The sequence below is a fragment of the Orcinus orca genome, chromosome 4, assembly GCF_937001465.1.
Source record: "Orcinus orca chromosome 4, mOrcOrc1.1, whole genome shotgun sequence".
In the NCBI taxonomy this organism is placed as follows: domain Eukaryota; kingdom Metazoa; phylum Chordata; class Mammalia; order Artiodactyla; family Delphinidae; genus Orcinus; species Orcinus orca.
This window is the reverse complement of record NC_064562.1, coordinates 43437137-43454182: the sequence shown is the minus strand read 5'-3', so window position 1 is coordinate 43454182 and position 17046 is coordinate 43437137. Positions and strand designations below refer to the sequence as shown.

At 41.1% G+C, this 17046-nt stretch overlaps 1 protein-coding gene across 1 annotated transcript in view; it reads right to left on the bottom strand.

Annotated features, from left to right (window-relative positions):
* Positions 1-5934, bottom strand: part of RASGEF1B (RasGEF domain family member 1B) — a 451463-nt gene extending 445529 nt beyond the window's left edge. Inside the window, exon 1 of the mRNA XM_049709378.1 lies at positions 5887-5934. The gene's annotated coding sequence lies outside the window, so the exon portion shown is untranslated. The remainder of the gene's footprint in view (positions 1-5886) is intronic.
* Positions 5935-17046: the final 11112 nt, after the last annotated feature.

The window sequence follows — 17046 nt, the reverse complement described above, 5'->3', positions numbered from 1 at the left end:
AAAAAAAATATACTAGAAGGAATCAATAGCAGAATAACTGAAGCAGAAAAATGGATAAGTGACCTGGAAGACAGAATGGTAGAATTCACTGCCACAGAACAGAATAAAGAAAAAAGAATGAAGAGGAATGAAAACAGCCTAAGAGACATCTGGGACAACATTAAATGCAACAACATTCACATTATAGGGGTCCCAGAAGGAGAAGAGAGAGAGAAAGGACCCAAGAAAATATTTGAAGAGATTATAGTCGAAAACTTCCCTAACGGCGGAAAGGAAATAGCCACCAAAGTCCAGGAAGTGCAGAGAGTCCCAGGCAGGATAAACCCAAGGAGAAACATGGCAAGACACATAGTAATCAAGCTGACAAAAATGAAAGACAAAGAAAAATTATTAAAAGTATCAAGGGAAAAATGACAAATGCCATAGAAGGGAACTTCCATAGGGTAACAGCTTATTTCTCAGCAGAAACTCTACAAGCCAGAAGGGAGTGGCACGATATATTTAAAGTGATGAAAGGTAAGAACCTACAACAAAGATTACTCTACTCAGCAAGGATCTCATTCAGATTCAACGGAGAAATCAAAAGCTTTACAGACAAGCAAGAGCTAAGAGAATTCAGCACCACCAAACCAGCTTTACAACAAATGCTAAAGGAACTTCTCTAAGTGGGAAACACAAGAGAAGAAAAGGACCTACAGGGCTTCCCAGGTGATGCAGTGGTTAAAAATCCGCCTGCCAATGCAGGGGATGTGGGTTTGAGCCCTAGGTCCAGGAAGATCACACATGCCACGGAGCAACTAAGCCTGTGCGCCACAACTACTGAGCCTGTACCCTAGAGCTTGTGAGCCACAACTACTGAGCCCATGTGCCGCATCTACTGAAGCCCGTGCACCCTAGAGCCCATGCTCTGCAACAAGAGAAGCCACCGCAATGAGAAGCCTGCACACCACAAACGAAGAGTAGCCCCCACTCGCCAAAACTAGAGAAAGCCCACATGCAGCAACAAAGACCCAATACAGCCAAAAATCATAAACAAAATAAATAAATTTATAAAAAAAGGACTTATAAAAAAACCCAAAACAATTAAGAAAATGGTAATAGGAACTTACATATCAATAATTACCTTAAATGTGAATGGATTAAATGCTCCAACGAAAAGAAACAGGCTTGCTGAATGGATACAAAGACAAAACCCATATACATGCTGTCTACAAGAGACCTACTTCAGACCTAGGAACACATACAGACTGAAAGTGAGGGGATGGAAAAAGATATTCCATGCAATTGGAAATCAAAAGAAAGCTGGAGTAACAATACTTATATCAGATAAAATAGACTTTAAAATAAAGAATGTTACAAGAGACAAGGAACGACACTATATAATGATCAAGGGATCAATCCAAGAAGAAGATATGACAATTGTAAGTATATGCACCCAACATAGGAGCACCTCAATACATAAGGCAAATGCTAACAGCTATAAAAGAGGAAATTGACAGTAACACAATAATAGTGGGGGATTTTAGCATCTCACTTATGCCAATGGACAGATCCTCCAGACAGAAAATAAATAAGGAAAAACAAGCTTTAAATGACACAATAGACCAGATAGATATAATTGATATTTATAGGACATTCCATGCAAAAACAGCAGATTACAGTTTCTTCTCAACTGTACATGGAACATTCTCCCAGATAGATCATATCTTGGGTCACAATTCAAGCCTCAGTAAATTTAAGAAAATTGAAATCATATCAAGCATCTTTTCTGACCACAAGGCTATGAGATTAGAAATAACTTACGGGGGAAAAATGTAAAAAACACAAACACATGGAGGCTAAATGTTACTAAATAACCAAGAGATCACTGAAGAAATCAAAGAGGAAATAAAAAAATACCTAGAGACAAATAGCAATGAAAACACGATGATCCAAAACCCATGGGATGGAGCAAAAGCAGTTCTAAGAGGGAAGTTTATAGCAACACAATCCTACCTTAAGAAATAAGAAACATCTCAAATAAACCATCTAACCTTACACCTAAAGGAACTAGAGAAAGAAGAACAAACAAAAACCAAACTTAGTAGAAGGAAAGAAATCATAAAGATCAGAGCAGAAATAAATGAAATAGAAACAAAAAACAATAGCAAAGATCCATAAACTAAAAGCTGGTTGTTTGAGAAGATAAACAAAATTGATAAACCATTAGCCAGACTCATCAAGAGAAAGAGGGAGCGGACTCAAATCAATAAAATAAGAAATGAAAAAGGAGAACAGACAACAGACTGTTGTCTGTTACAATAGACACAGCAGAAATACAAAGCATCATAAGGGACTACTACAAGCAAATCTATGCCAATAAAATGGACAAGCTTGAAGAAACGGACAAATTCTTACAAAGGTATAACCTTCCAAGACTGAACCAGGAAGAAATAGAAATATGAACAGACCCATCACAAGTAATGAAATTTAAACTGCGATTTTAAATCTTCCAACAAACAAAAGTCCAGGACCAGATGGCTTCACAGGTGAATTCTACCAAACATTTGGAGAAGAGCTAACACCCAACCTTCTCAAACTCTTCCAAAAAATTGCAGAGGAAGGAACACTCCCAAACGCATTCTACAAGGCCACTATCACCCTGATACCAAAACCAGACAAAGGTACTACAAAAAAGAAAATTACAGAGCAATATCACTGATGAATATTGATGCAAAAATCCTCAACAAAATACTGACAAACAGAATCCAACAACACGTTAAAAGGATCATACACCATGATCAAGTGGGATTTATCCAAGGGATGCAAGTATTCTTCAATATACACGAATCAATCAGTGTGATACAGCATATTAACAAATTGAAGAATAAAAACCATATGATCATCTCAATAGATGCAGAAAAAGCTTTTGACAAAATTCAACACCCTTTATGATAAAAACTCGCCAGTAAGTGGGCATAGAGGGAACCTACCTCAACATAATAAAGGCCATATACGACAAACCCACAGCTAACATCATTCTCAATGGTGAAAATCTGAAAGCATTTCCTCTAAGATCAGGAACAAAACAAGGATGACCACTCGTGCCACTCTTATTTAACAAAGTTTTGGAAGTCCTAGCGACAGCAATCAGAGAAGAAAAAGAAACAAAAGGAATACAAATTGGAAAAGAAGAAGTAAAACTGTCACTGTTTGCAGATGACATGATACTATACATAGAGAATCCTAACGATGCCACCAGAAAACTACTAGAGCTAATCAATGAATTTGGTCAAGTAGCAGGATACAAAATTAATGCACAGAAATCTCTTGCATTCCTATACACTAACAATGAAAGATCAGACAGAGAAATTAAAGAAACAATCCCATTTACCATTGGAACAAAAAGAATAAAATATCTAGGAATACACCTACCTAAGCAGGTAAAAGACCTGTACTCAGAAAACTATAAGACACTGATGAAAGAAATCAAAGATGACACAAACAGATGGAGAGATATACCATGTTCTTGGATTGGAAGAATCAATAATGTGAAAATGATTATTGTATCCAAAGCAGTCTACAGATTCAATGTAGTCCCTATCAAATTACCAATGGCATTTTTTACAGAACTAAAACAAAAAATTTCACAATTTGTATGGAGACACAAAAGACCCCGAATAGCCAAAGCAATCTTGAGTGAAAAAATGGAGCTGGAGGAATCAAACTCCCTGACTTCAGACTATACTACAAACCTACAGTAATCAAGACAATATGGCACTGGCACAAAAACAGAAATATAGATCAATGGAACAGGATAGAAAGCTCAGAGATAAACCCACGCACCTACAGTCAACTAATCTATGACAAAGGAGGCAAGGATATACAATGGAGAAAAGACATTCTCTTCAATAAGTGGTGCTGGGAAAACTGGACAGGTACACGTAAAAGAATGAAATTAGAACCCTCCCTAAACACCATACACAAAAATAAACTCAAAATGGATTAAAGACCTAAATGTAAGACCGGACACTATAAAACGCTTAGAGGAAAACATAGGAAGAACACTCTTTGGCATAAATCACAGCAAGATCTTTTCTGATCCACCTCCTAGAGTAATGGAAATAAAAACAAAAATAAACAAATGGGACTTAATGAAACTTAAAAGCTTTTGCACAGGAAAGGAAACCATAAATAAGTCAAAAAGACAACCCTCAGAATGGGAGAAAATATTTGCAAACAAATCAACGGACAAAGGATTAATCTCCAAAATATATAAACAGCTCATGCAGCTCAATATTAAAAAAACAAACAACTCAATCCAAAAATGGGCAGAAGACCTAAATAGACATTTCTCCAAAGACATACAGATGGCCAAGAAGCACATGAAAAGCTGCTGAACATCACTAATTATTAGAGAAATGCAAATCAAAACTACAATCAGGTATCACCTCACACCAGTTAGAATGGCATCATCAGAAAATCTACAAACAACAAATGCTGGAGAGGGTGTGGAGAAAAGGGAACACTCTTGCACTGTTGGTGGGAATGTAAATCGATACAGCCACTATGGAGAGTAGTATGGAGGTTCCTTAAAAAACTACAAATAGAACTACCATATGACCCAGCAATCCCACTACTGGGCATATATCCAGAGAAAACCATAATTCAAAAAGACACATGCACCCCAATGTTCATTGCAGCACTATTTATAATAGCCAGGTCATGGAAGCAACCTAAATTTCCATAGACAGACAAATGGATAAAGATGTGGTACATATATAACAGTGGAATATTACTCAGCCATAAAAAGGAACGAATTGGGTCATTTGTAGAGACATGGATGGATATAGAGACTGTCATACAGAGTGAAGTAAGTCAGAAAAAAAAACAAATATCGCACATTAACACATATATGTTAAATCTAGAAAAGTGGTACAGATGAACCGGTTTGCAAGGCAGAAATAGAGACACAGATGTAGAGAACTGACATATGGACACCAAGGGGGGAAAGTGCGGGGGGCTGGGGGGATGAGTTGGGAGATTGGGATTGACAGTATACACTAATATGTATAAAACAGATAACAAATAAGAACATGCTGTATAAAAAATTTAAATTATATTTAAAAATAAAAAGAAGAAGGAGTGGCAGCCTGCTAGCCTCAGACCAAGAGCCCAACTCCATCTCTAAAAAAAAAAAAAAATGTGTGTGCATCTAAGGATTAAAATTTTGGAATTTCAAATTTTCTCGTTTTGTACATCTAAAATATCAATGAAATATTATAGAATTTAAAAAATTACTAAGTGCCTATTTTGTGCTAGGCACTGGGTTATAAGTGCTTTCACATATACTATATCATTTTATCCTTAAAATGTACTACATTAAGAGGTACAATCATCTTCATACAAATATGTCCAAGGTCACATAGCTAGTAAAGTGACAGAATCAGGAATTGAAGCCAATTCTTTCTGACTCATGGAGCTCATGATTTAGCCAATTCACCACAGGTCATAGGTGAGGGTCATTCTCCACAGCAGATGCTGAGAGAATGAAGTTTAGTGAAAATATGAACTAAGACAGGAACAAATCCCTTCACTGTGAAGGGCTAAGAAAATAAAGAGCTGAATCTGGGAGAGTACCTTCTGACCTTGCTTTCAGAATTGTTTGTAAGCCATGGCAATTCCGAGGTTCTGTCACTGGGCTGCTAGATTCCATTTCAATTCAAGGATCTCTCTCCAATTTCATTTTTGCAATTATGGAGGCAAAGTAAATGAAAACCAAAAACACTTTGTTTCTGGGTAATCCTTGCCTTCCAAAAACGAGTCATTCTTTTCAGGAAAAAACATAAGCACTCAGCAAACTAATTTTTTTTTAAAGGAGCAATGCAGAGGGGGAAAATAGCATACCTTTTGCTTGGTGCTTGATTTCAGGCCAACTCGGGAGTGCCTTTTGGACTAGAGGAAAAACGAGAAAGAAATATATGAAGAACACAGTATAATGGTAGAACTTATTCTGAAGTCATTTCTTCTAGAAGGTATAAGTTTTCATTTAATAGCCAAAAGAAAACGAATTAATTAATTTTTAAAAATCCTTTCCCCTAGCCTTCTTTCACAGCCTCTGGAAATCTAAGAATAGAAGCAGAGCATAGACTCCAGTGTTGAGTTTTACATACTGAATGGAAGACTGTTTAAGTCCTGGAGCTGAGACAGCAAAGATGCACCTACACTTTGTCAATGCCTGGCTCATATTTACCGACTCAGCATCTTTCTTAGAGGACACCAGCAGAAACTGAAAACTGCAACGCATGAGCAAATAACTTCCAGCTATAATAAGGCAAAGGGAAAGGAGGGGAAATGAATAAAAGAAGAGGAAAGGAAGAAAGAAGAGGAGAGAAAAGAAAAAAAATGCTCTATAAATTGGTAAAAGAGAAAATAGAGGCAGAATGAAGAAAAGGGCACGTTTATGGCAAGATTTCCAAGAGCATTTCAATAGAGAAGATTTTAATCTCTGCTAATTTAAATGTATTTTCAGTAGGTGGAAACGAAGCTCTCAAAAACATTAGTTCTAATAGAGGGCTTTTTATTTTCCAACTTGTTCAAGATTATCTAATCTTATTTGGAATTAGGAAAGGTAAAACAAGCATTAATTAAGAATATTTTGGTATAGATACCATTATGATTTTTCTCCCAATGAGAAGAAAGCAAAATCAAGCTTACTATGTTTAGCATTTAGATAGTGACTACATATGGCATTAAGTGTACGATGAAACAAAGTTAACTCTAAACCAATTACTACACTGTACCTAGAAAAAAGCCTAGTCTGTAGTCCTCAAATTGTTTGATCCCAGGATTACTTTACACTCTTGAATATTATAGGGGTCCCCAAAGAGCTTTTGTTTACGTGGGTTATATCCATTGACAATCACTGTCCTAGCAACTGGAAATGAGAATTTTTTTAAATATGCATTTATTAATTCATTTTAAAATAGCAATAATAAACCCACTACATGTTAAATAACATATTTTTATGTATTTTATGTATATTCCTAAACAGAAAAAATTAGTGAGAAGATGGTATATTTTTCATGTTTTTGAAAATCTCTGATGTTTAGCTTAAATAGAAGACAGATCCTCATACAAGCTTCTGCATTTAATCTATTGTGATATGATATGTTTTTGGTTGAAGTAAATGAAAAGAATTCAGCCTCGCTCAGTTATGTAGTTGGAAAAGGAAAAAGTATTTGTAATAATCTTTTCAAATAATTGTGAATATTCTTCCCTGATATGACCTCAAAACTTGACAATTGGTAGTTTCTTAAAGGTTAGTGACTATGTAGAATAAATCATACCAATGAACTTTTTATACTCTGTTACATAAAGACTGGTTGATCTATCTTGCACTTTGAATAGATTTTTCACCCACACATGTTTGTAGCATCATACATTGGATCATCTGGAAAGCAGTGGTTCTCAAACTTTATAGAGTTCACAAAGATCATTTAGGGGGCTCTTAACCATGTAATTTGCTGAAACTCCAAGTCAGGAGGTCTGGGGTGGCTCCCAGGAATGTGCATGCTAACAAGCATCTAAGGAAATTCAAATAGATACATGGTCCACTAACTACAACTTGAGGACCACTTGCCTGTGAAGAATGGTGGTAACTTGGGATGAGAAGTAGGAAAATATGGAAAATGGCGTTAATGCTCTCTCTCTTTCTCTTTGAAGAATACAAATAAATGAACCTCTTTTCCCTTTCTCTTTTAAATGCCCGGTGTTAAAATTCTTAATCTGATTGAACCAGTGGGTGGCACAGGATAACTGAAACAGGCTGAATGTTGGTAAAGTACTCAAACTACTCCAAAAGCAGATCTGAAACGGTTCTTTAACCTCTCCAGTTTAAAAACATAAGCACACAGATTCTGTGTTTATGTATATTTTTAGAAATTTAGTTGGGTTTCTATGCCATATTAAATGTCATAAACATCTGTGAGTATGGCCTTTATACTCAACTCAAAGTCATAATAGCAAACATGACCTAAAAGACAAGACTTCCATCTATAAAAGGGATTAAAAGCTGTGATGGTTAGTTTTACGTCAACTTGACTGGGCTAAGGGATGCTCAGATATCTGGTAAAACATTATTTCTGGGTATATCTGTGAGGATGTTTCTGGAAGAGATTAACATTTGATTCAGCAGACTGAGAAAAGAGGTCCAGCCTCACCAGTATGGGTGGGCACCATCCAAACTGCTGGGGCCTCAAATGGGAGCAAAGGCTAAGGAAGAACAAATTCCCTATCTTCTTGAATTGGGAGGTCCATCTTTTCCTGCCCTTGAAGAAATATATATATATATATATATATATATATATATATATATATATATATATATGTAGAGAGAGAGAGAGAGAGAGAGAAATATATACATATATAGAAATATACACATATATAGAAATATATTTCTACTGGTTCTGTTTGTCTGGAGAACCCTGATTAATACAAAAGCCAATCCAGTTCCAGAGAAATAACATTTTCATTGGACATTAAATGAGTTCTTTGATCTCTTCTTGTAAATGTCTTATCTAGACAGAATGGAGGTTGGACCTGGTAAAATACCACCTGCATTGTACGTATCATGCTATACATTAAGTCCACACTTACAAAAGTGTGGCCTTCTAAAAATTTCTTTCATTAGTTAGGTGTTAAGGACTTAGAGCTTATTTCCACATAGAAGTAATTTCTTTTTTTTGCGGTACGCGGGCCTCTCACTGTTGTGGCCTCTCCCGTTGCGGAGCACAGAATCCGGACGTCCAGGCTCAGCGGCCATGGCTCACGGGCCCAGCCGCTCCGCGGCATGTGGGATCTTCCCGGAACGGGGCATGAACCCGTGTCTCCTGCATCGGCAGGCGGACTCCCAACCACTGCGCCACCAGGGAAGCCCAGAAGTAATTTTATAGGCTACAACACAAAGCCCTATTTAACCTCTGATATAAGCAAAATGCTCTGCAAGTTCAATAAAAAAAGAAAAAGTATACTATCACAGTACTAACACCTATACAAAGCATAAAAATACTAAAAATCAATTAAGAAACCATTTTGCTTTTCTATACATCTTGAAAAATAAAAAAGTATGTGTAATTTGAAGAAGATGGAGACTAAGGTAGAAACTCTGGAATTCTGAAGTGGCCTTACTAGAAATTTCAGGACATGGTATTCACTGCTAATGCATGACAGCTCATGTTTGATGCTCCCCCCACACCTCCCCTCCCAAGCAGATGGTTTTGCTTTTCTTGATTCAAGTGCAACCCAGCATTACTCTGCTCTGTAGCATCTATGAATAGGGTCACTTAGGACTACTAAGGGGTGAAGAAAAGCAGGAAAACAAAGTGGTTGTTAAGCATCTCCCTGTGGCAGGGCACACTGTGCCCAGGCTAGCCCTCACTGGGGATTGACTATTGCCCATTGTCACCTGTGGTCCAACACAGAATCAGGGGAGACAATCAAAAGGGGGAAAAAGCTTGTTTTTCTCAAATAAATGAGTAAAATTGAAAAGAGAGGAAAGATGGGGAAGGAAGAAAGATAAAGAAGAAACTAAAATAAAAATAATAAACATCAGCAGCTCACCTTTTCTGAGCACTTACAATGTGTTCCCAGCACACCATGCAACTTACATCTTTTACGTGACCCACATAACATGGCTAAGAGATAAGTATAATTATATTATTATCTCAGTTTTATAGAGGGGAAGACTGAGGCATAGGAAGCAAAATAATTTGCCCAAACCCATACTGCTGTTAAGTGGCAGAACCAAGACTTAAACTGGTTGGTCTATTCAAAGCCCATGGTCTTAAAAACTACTACACTATTTATATGGGAATAATTGGCCAGGGAAGAATTTAGCAGAGTCTAGAGTAGTGAAAATCAGAGAATACCCAGAAACTGTGTTGCACAACAATCGCTTCAAGAGAAAGTTGTAGGGAAAAGGTAGTAGATCAGAAATGTACCCAAGTCAGACTTGAGCTGGCATCAGTGGCCAAGGACCCCAAGATGTTCTCTAGAGGCAGCAAATGGCAGAGGGAAGGAGAGCAGAGCGGCTTTGTGGTGAGGCAGGAAGGGGAAGGGTTATTAATTAACTGGACCACATCTGCAACAAACATTCACAAATCAGGTGCACCTAATCTGGGGAATGCCTGCATGGTATTTTATTGTAGTCTTCAAGACATTTAAATAAAAATAGCCTACCTCATAAGGCTAACCCTCCACCCCACAGACACACAGTGTACATAAAAAAGTGGCAGCAGCAGCTGAAGGAAACGTTATAAAAGAAATCCTTGATTTTCTTCTATAGTCAACTTATACCAAGCTGTCCTTGAATTCTGACCTGAACTCGTTAAGTCAGTGTTAATTAAAAGAGTGGGTTCTGTAAAGTTACTCCAAAGTTGAAAACAGCAAGAGATGAATGTGCTTCTGTTTTCCAGACTTATTTATGAAAACGAGCATTCTGACATCTAAGTCTGCAGTCGTGATTGAGTACATAGCAAGCAGGACTTGAATGGAAACCAAAAGGGAATGTAAGTGACCTCTCCCAGCAAATACCACCCCTTCTCCCCACGAGCAATCCTGCCCACATCCGAAAAGGCACTCCAGTATGTGATTTCTCTGCTACTTTTAGCAGAATTAGGACATGTTTCAGTTTTCCCTACCAACAGTAAGAATTCAATTTAAACCCCTGATGAAACTGACAAGGGAGCACTCTTAAATATGGTCTCTGGTCTGAGTTCCCTTAATTGGAGCTGCAGGCTAATTTAATGGGCTCACTCTCAAATGGGGTGATTAGCAACCCAATAAATCATGTGAGTCCTAGCCGGCTCTCTTAGCAGGCTGTATTCAGAAGTGTCACCCCATGTTTAGAGGCTGGAACAAGGGACACCTCTGAATTGATGTGACATTAAAAATCCTCCCACTTCACGTCCTTGTCTGTGCTTGCCTTCCAGAACACAAAAGAAGAAATGGCTGAAACAGAAAGGTTCCAGAAACAAGAGCGTCTGCCACATAATGATTTGCCAGGTGATAACAGTGCAGTCAAGACTGCACAGTATTAAAAGAAGATACTCCCCTGCCCTGTGGATTGTTTCTTAATCGGATCCTCTTTGGAAGAAATCATAAAGACAGTTGAATTCAAAAGGTCTATGATGCTCTGAAATGCAATTCTTCATAATGTAGGGCCCCGCCTCCTTAACTGAGGGAGAGGGAAAGTATCTCACTCTCCAACAGAAGTTTAAGGAGTCCTTCCTTTCCGGTATAAATGACTGGGACAAAATTCCTCTGGTCACTGAGCTGCTGTCAGGTCCTTCTAGATTCCCTTTCTCTGGTTTTATTCTCTTCTCACACCTTGGGTCACTGGACCCAACCCCATCTGAAGGGAGATGACTGGATGGTCTAATCTGGGAGCAGTGGTGAGTCACTATCGTTGCTGCTGAACTTCTGTCTGCCCTTCTCTCTGGTAACAGTGCCATATGTCTGTATCAGTCAGGCTCCCGGCAAGAAACAGAGGGCACTCTAGCGAGAGTTTAATGGAGGGATGTTGCACAGAGGTGTAGACAGGATCAAGGGAAAGCAGTAAGGGGTGGTGGGGACGCACCCCAAGCTAACATCAGTGGTCAGTAATTATCACCGCTGACCGAAGGGAGAGCTGTAGCCCAGGAGAGAGCACTATGGGGAACGCTGCAGCTTCCACACCGCAACCCAGCTGGCGAAGAGGCAGAGAAGTCTACCCCTCACCCTCCCAGCACCTGCAGCCACAGCCCATCCATCGGCCAAACGCGGGTGGAAGCCAGAGGACGAGGGACTTAAGAGTCTGTAGAAGTCAGCCTCCTGGTGCAACGGGACATCTCCAGCACCAGCACTTCAGCCTTTCTTTAGGACTCGCCACCTTCCCGTGCTTTTTCCCTTCGTAAGGAATAAGTATTTTGTGGTGAGACTATGAATAGGTCTGTTTTTCATAGTTCTTCACCAACGTTCAATCTGTGTCAGTTTGAACTCACGGTTCCCTGTTTTATTCAGTGGGTTTTAACCTCTTAGTGTCGTTATTTATTTTTGAAGCTCAAATTGTCCCAGATGTGGAGTGTGGAGCCCTTCAAACTGCTCCTGAGTCCTTTGGACATGCTCCTCTCACTCTCTAAGTGCTTCCTTACTTTCATGCACAAAATGTTGCAGGTTCATCTTTTGCCTTCCCTGCCCAACCCTTCAATCAGCCATTTCTCCAAGAATCCCTGGCTCCTTTCAGTGGAGAATGGTATTTAGAAACCACAGCATATTTATATTTAAAAAGCAATATCTACTGCATAGACACACATTTACATTTATATTGATCTTTTACTCTACATCTCTATCTTTCCATCTATCTATCCATCCATTCATCCATCCACAACCAGAAAATCACGAATCCACACCAATACCTCCAGTTCCAATCCAGTATCACAGGGTTGATTTTATCTTTCCCCCTTTCCATATTTGCACCACGTTTCTCTCACAGCGGGAATCCGGCCCCTCCTCGCCCTGCCTGGGCTCGGACCCTCTCCAGGAGCTGCCTGCCCGCACAGGGGGAACCTTGTCACTCTTCTCAGGCGCTGACACCTCACTCTGGGCCACCTTTGTCCACAGACACCCTCCTCATACCGCCTGGGCTCCAACACGCCATGCCAGGCCATCCTCTGCTCTGGACCCCCTCCTCATGCTGCCTGATCTCCAGTACCTGCACTGGATGGACACCTCCTCACCTCACTCAGGCTTTGACACAATACACTGAGCAGCCGTCCTACTGGATGCTCTTGTTATGCCCCCCCTGCACAGAACAGCCTCCCTCTGGGATGCCTTCCTCACCCCCCATTGGGTCCAACACCCTGCTCTGTGCCACCTCGGCTTTCCACCCCTGCCCCCAGCAGACTCTTAGCTTGCTCAGCCCCACTTAATGGCTTTTAAGTGGAATGGTTCAGAAAGGGAAAGGAAAAGACTGGCAGAAGAAGAAGAAAAGAAACAGAAAGAGGAAGAACAGGAGTGTTGATTTTACAGAATATAAACCAAGGGCATTAGTGGCCATGTTACCCCCATCACAAAGAACTGCCTAAGAAAAATGCGTGAACACCTGGGTCCAGCCATGCCTGAAGCCAGGTATACAACCAGATGTTCACTATGTAAAGCAATAAATTAAATTATGTGCTCAAGCTAGTCTCAACTGGGATTTATGGCACTAGGAATTGGCAAAATCTTAATAAATAGCATCACCTTTGCTTTTAATCTAATTTTTATCTTGTGGTATAATTCTAATAACTGACTGGAGTTCTACAATATATCTAAGTCCTTATTAGGTATCATAACTCATATAACTGGATTTTCCCTTTAATAACTTGACAATACACCCACCATACTGTGAGCAGGATCATATTAATGTCTTTCTACACTTTGAGCAGAACCCAAACCCTAGCATGTATGCCATAAATATTTGTTGACTCTGGCATGAAATCACACCTTGTTCTTTATAGGCCCCACTAAGAACTGAAGTCATATCCCTCAATCTGAGCCTGGTATCTGGGACCCTATGCCCTTAGAATGCTGACAGACATCCTAAAGAAAACTGCAGCCTTGTATATTTAAAAGGTCACATATTATTCTGATAATCATGGTGAAAACTAACACTGTTGTGTTCTTCTAAGTGCCACAGGCTTTACATATAGTATCTCATTTAATTCTCACAACAAATCCTATAGTATGGGTACTATTATTGTCAGTCCCATTTGAAAAAGAAAACCAAAGCTCAGAGAGGTTACCTGATTTGCCCAAAGGCACCCATCTAGTCAGTGTCTGTGACAGGATTTGAACTCAGGCAGCCTGTCTTCAAAGCTGCCTTCCTTTTAGATCATCTCTGATTTTTTTTCCAATTTGTAAATGTGGTAAAATACACCTAAAATTTACCATAGTACCCATTTTTAAGTGTATGGTTCAGTAACATTAAGTGCATTCACATTGTTGTGCAACTGAGCTCCTGAACTTTTTCATCTTGTGAAACTGAAACTCTACACCTGTTAAATAACGCCTCCTTCCCCAGTTCCCCCAGCCCCTGGAAACCACTATTAGTCTACTTTCTCTATCTATGAATTTGACTAATCTAGGAACCTCATATAAGTGGAATAATACATACAGTGTTTTTTTTGTGTGTGACTGGTTTATTTCACTTAGCATAATGTCCTCGAAGTTCATCCACATTGTAGCATATGTCAGGACTACTTTCCTTTTTAAGGCTGAATAATATTCCATTGCATGTATATACGTTTTGCCCATTCATCTGTTGATGGACATTTGTGTTGCTTCTAAAAGCTGCCCTTCCTAACCACTGCATGTAATCAACTCCCATACGCCCCGCTGCCTGCTCTCTACATTCACACCCTCCTCCGGGATTGCCCCGGCTTGGGTGCCGTGGTCTGCCTACCTGACTGTTCTTTCTTCCCACTGTCAGCTGGTGCCTCTTACTGGCGCCCTCCTAGCACCCGGGGAGGAGCGGGAAGGAGGGCTTTCGTTCTAAGGTCCAGTTTCTCCCTGTCTACCCTGGTGGCCATGGTTCACCCTCTATGCCAGCCTTACCAGGAACCACAAAGGACAGGGTTTCTAAGGAGTGGTACTCCCCAGCACACCAATTACTTGGGAGATGAATCCTTCCTATCTCTTTTGAACGTCCCTCCCAGGCACGGCACTGACTGAAGCCGGGAAGCTCCTACTGCTATTAATAACGCTACAGACAGGAGGGAAAGAAGGAGCCGTGTTCAAAAATAAAGCAATGATGAACGCAGCACACGAACAAGGCCAAGACAAATGACTATAATGTATTCTGGATTCATACGCTTCCAAGGCTAATTAATGTGCCGAAGTCTAACACTGAGCATTCTCTGAAAACACAATGCCACAAGGAAAATACTAATAAAGACCAGTTACTTTCACATGATAAACTCCAAAGCAAGGGTTATGTCTGTCTTCTTCTCTCTAGCTCTCTGAACGCACAAAGTAAGCACTTATTCATGAAACTAACAAAAGTCCAGACGAAGGAATGCCTTTTTTCCGCGCGCCCCGCTCTATTAGCTCTATTAGTTATTTTAGCAAGAAAAGGGGACATGAGCATTTTACTGACCACAACATAAAGAAGAGGATTAAGATTAAAGGGTATTGACAATACCCAGTATTGGCTTCCGGGAAGATGGCGGAAGAGTAAGACGTGGAGATCATCTTCCTCCCCACAGATACACCAGAAACACATCTACACGTGGAACAACTCCTACAGAACACCTACTGAAGGCTGGCAGAAGACTTCAGACCTCCCAAAAGGCAAGAAAGTCCCCACGTACCTGGGTAGGGCAAAAGAAAAAACAGAGACAAAAGAATAGGGACGGGACCTACACCAGTGCGAGGGAGCTGTGAAGGAGGAAAGCTTTCCACACACTAGGAAGCCCCTTAGCGGGCGGAGACTGCGGGTGGCGGAGGGGGAAAGCTTCAGAGCCGCGGAGGAGAGCACAGTGACAGGAGTGCGAGGGGCAAAGCGGAGAGATTCCCGCACACAGGATCGGTGCCTACCAGCACTCATCAGCCCGAGAGGCTTGTCTGCTCCCCTGCCGGGGTGGGCGGGGCTGGGAGCTGAGGCTCGGGCTTCGGTTGGAGGCAGGGAGAGGACTGGGGTTGGCGGCGTGAACACAACCTGCAGGGGGTTAGTGCGCCATGGCTAGCCGGGAGGGAGTCCGGGAAAAAGTCTGGACCTACCAAAGAGGCAAGAGACTTTTTCTTCCCTCTTTGTTTCCTGGTGCGCGAGGAGAGGGAATTAAGAATGCTGCTTAAAGGAGCTCCAGAGACAGGCGCGAACCGCGGCTAAAAGTGCGGACCGCAGAGACAGGCATGAGACGCTAAGGCTGCTGCTGCCGCCACCAAGAAGCCTGTGTGCGAGCACAGGTCACTCTCCACACCTCCCCTCCCGGGAGCCTGTGCAGCCCGCCACTGCCAGGGTCCCGGGATCCAGGGACAACTCCCCCAGAAAAACGCACAGCGCGCCTCAGGCTGGTGCAACGTCACGCCAGCCTCTGCCGCCGCAGGCTCGCTTCGCACTCCGTGCCCCTCCCTCCCCCCCCCCCCACCCCGGCCTGAGTGAGCCAGAGCCCGCGAATCAGCGGCTCCTTTAACCCCGTCCTGTCTGAGCAAAAAACAGACGCCCTCCGGTGACTTACACGCAGAGGCGGGGCCAAATCCAAAGCTGAGCCCCTGGGAGCTGTGAGAACAAAGAAGAGAAAGGGAAATCTCTCCCAGCAGCCTCAGAAGCAGCGGATTAAAGCTCCATAATCAATTTGATGTACCCTGCAGCTGTGGAATACCTGAATAGACAACAAATCATCCCAAATTAAGGAGGTGGACTTTAAGAGCAAGATTTATGATTTTTTCCCCTTTTCCTTTTTTTGTGAGTGTGTATGTGTATGCTTCTGTGTGGGATTTTGTCTGTATAGCTTTGCTTCCACCATTTGTCCTAGGGCTCCATCCGTCCGTTTTTTTGGTTTCTCTTAATAATTATTTTTTATGTTAATAACTTTATTATATTTTATCTTACTTTATTTTATTTTACTTTATCGTCTTTCTTTTTATCCTTCCTTCCCTGCTTCCTTCCTTCCTCCCTCCCACCCTCCTTTCTTTCTTTCTTTCTTTCTCTCTTTCTTTCTACTTCTACTAATTCTTTCTTTCTACTTTTTCTCCCTTTTATTCTGAGCCGTGTGGATGAAAGGCTCTTGGTGCTGCAGCCAGGAGTCAGTGCTGTGCCTCTGAGGTGGGAGAGCCAACGTGAGGACACTGCTCCACAAGAGACTTCCCAGCTCCACATAATATCAAATGGCGAAAATCTCCCAGAGATCTCCATCTCAATGCCAGCACCCAACTTCACTCAACGACCAGCAAGCTACAGTGCTGAACATCCTATGCCAAACAACTAGCAAGACAGGAACACAACCCCACCCATTAGCAGAGAGGCTGCCTAAAATCATAATAAGGCCA